Source organism: Solanum lycopersicum, chromosome 1 (assembly GCF_036512215.1).
Source record: "Solanum lycopersicum chromosome 1, SLM_r2.1".
Taxonomy (NCBI): Eukaryota; Viridiplantae; Streptophyta; class Magnoliopsida; order Solanales; family Solanaceae; genus Solanum; species Solanum lycopersicum.
The window spans coordinates 5,418,210-5,420,908 of record NC_090800.1 but is presented as its reverse complement, the minus strand read 5'-3'; the positions used below and the strand labels follow the sequence as shown (position 1 = coordinate 5,420,908).

The window sequence follows — 2,699 nt, the reverse complement described above, 5'->3', positions numbered from 1 at the left end:
GTATTTTTCAAAGTAAAACTCTGAAAAAAATTCATGATCAAACATGTCAAATACAACATCTCAAAATACATAATATTCCCTTAATTTCAATATTTAGGTCATATTTTAACTTGATATAAAGTTAAAACTTGTAAGTAAAAACAAAAACAAAAAAAAGTAAGACAAATAAGAATCTATTTGGATGGGCAAAAAGGTAATTTTTAAGTCAAAAATAAAAAATTAAACTGAAATAATTTTTAAGTCAGAAAAAAAAATTAGGGGCAAATCTTGGTTTCCAATTTATTTTAAATCATTTTAACATTGTAAAACACTTTGTAACTTGTCAATTTCTATTTATTTTAAGCTAATTCTATATTTATCAAATACTTTCAAAAATAAAAAACAGACTTAAAAATATATTTAATTAACTTTTAAGTTAATACAAACACCCTCTAAATCTAAACGGAAAGAAATACTTGATAGCATCTCTAACTTTGATTACAGAAAACCGAAGATCCAATTACATAAACTCTATCCATATTAGTATCATACTAATAATTTCAAATCTCCAAATAAAATTGCACGTCTAAACGTCGACTTTTAATTACATGTAATAATAATAATTTACTTGCGTGCTATCGCCTGCCAAATTTTCCAGCCAGCCGAAGCCACAACACCCACTGCGCCAACAACAGTACTAAGTGATCCAATTGCATTTACCGCAGCATCAAAATTCTCTCCGCTGATAAAACTAGACGACTGCTTCTCTTCATCCTGTGACTACTAACAACGATAAAATTATTTCATGAAAATATAAATTTAAATTTTGAATCGATTTTTTACCTTTAGTAATATGTCTTCTTGCATGTAGACCAAGGAACAAGCGTCTTCAAAATTTGGAAGAGGCCACTTTGATGATATTGTGTTTTTGATGGGTAAATATTGAATTGGCAAACCAGCAAGAAGTTGCAATACCATATCTGAATCTGAGATGGGACTGTTGATTTCTGCTAGAGAATTGGCTATTGTTTTCAATTTGTTCACATAGGATTCGATGTTTTCGAGATCCTCTTTTGTTGTAGCGTGAAATTGAATTTTAAGTTGAGTCCGCTTGATGTTATTATCGTCATCTGGATTTGTGGAACCATTAGATTCATCTTTTCGAAAACTCATTGAAGTGAACTCTGCTTCTATATTTTCTCTGGTTTTTCTTATTCTCTGAGTAGACTGAAACCCATTAAAATATATGAACCATTTGTTCAATTATGGAGTACTTTTATCTTGTCGTTCCTTAATTACTTGTTTATTTTTAAATGGAAAAAGTTTTAAATATATTATCAAATTTTTTGAAAAAAATCATTTATGTTATTCGTTTAAAATTTATTTTATCTATGTTATTATCGTTCAAGAAAATAATAATTCATGCAATTATTTTTTAATAATGATTTTGCAAAATCATTTTTGACACGTGAGCCGTAAATAAAAAAATTATAATTTTGAACAAAATTTGAATTAACTTTTTTGATTTTTGTAATCAAAAGAATTAATGACGTGGCCAAATAATAACTGGCCTAACCATTAATTTTTTTAATTAAAAAATCAAAATTCCGAATAAAAATTCAATTATTTTTTTTATTAGAATTGATGATGTTACCGAATTATAATTAGTCACGTGTCAAAAATGATTTTGCAAAGTCATTGTTTAAAATAATGGTATGAATGAGTCTTTTCTTGAACTGTAATGACATAAATGAACAAAATATTTAACTAATGGTTAAATTGACGCATCTATTAAAAAGTGAATTTATTATTTTACTCATATTAATTATAAATTTAACAAATTAAAATTTTAATATTTTAATATATATATATATATATATATATTATTTCTTAATATCAAATATTAAAAAAATTTAGATATCCATATATCATATCAAATACAATAACTAAAATGACGATATTAAAAATTTTGATAAAATATTATAATTTGATATATACCACTACAAAGCTAGTTAAGTGCTTCAGCACAATAAAATTATATATGAAAAAGTTTTAGGGAGAAAATGAGGGACTGGATAGCAACATTTTATTGGTATATTTTGTATTTTACGATAAAAGATTTAAAGTAGTACGATGAGAGAACATTATTGGTTTAACTTTTTATTTTTTGGCAACTTTATTGGTGGGTGAAGTCAAGTAATGTACCGTTGATAATATCACTTTTTTTTATTTTTAATTTACGTGATGCTCTTTTCTTTCTACCCATCAAAAAGAAAGATGATAGTTTTTTTTATTTAAAAAAATTGGTCTAGTTTGATTTGATACAAAATTTAATTTTTTTATTTTTTTGGATCATGTGATAGAAAAGAGGTCATTCTATTTGAAACAGATGGAAAATCATTTTTAAAAAATAAATCATTTTTATATAATAAGAAATATCTTAACTTCAATTTTATCTATAACTTTAATAAAATGATTTTCATCTATATAAATATCTAATATTTATTTAAAACTGTAAATTTTAATGTATTATTTTCATTTTAAAGTTTTTTACAGAATGCAATATTGCTATTTATATTGAGATAAAAATATAAAAGTATTTATAATAAATTTTAAAGTATTTATTTATTTTTTAAATTCTTTAGGAGTTCAAATAATATGATATAAATCGAAAAAGGAGAATAATACATATATGAATTAGCTTACTCGTGAAGTAACTC

General features: G+C 24.1%; 1 long non-coding RNA gene across 1 annotated transcript; it reads right to left on the bottom strand.

Moving 5' to 3' along the window:
- Positions 1 to 375: 375 nt before the first annotated feature.
- LOC101259868 (uncharacterized) lies at positions 376 to 1,314 on the bottom strand. Its single transcript, XR_011220488.1, has 2 exons — positions 823 to 1,314; positions 376 to 759 (listed from the first exon to the last, which is right to left on the bottom strand). It is a non-coding gene; the product is annotated as an uncharacterized lncRNA (long non-coding RNA).
- Positions 1,315 to 2,699: the final 1,385 nt, after the last annotated feature.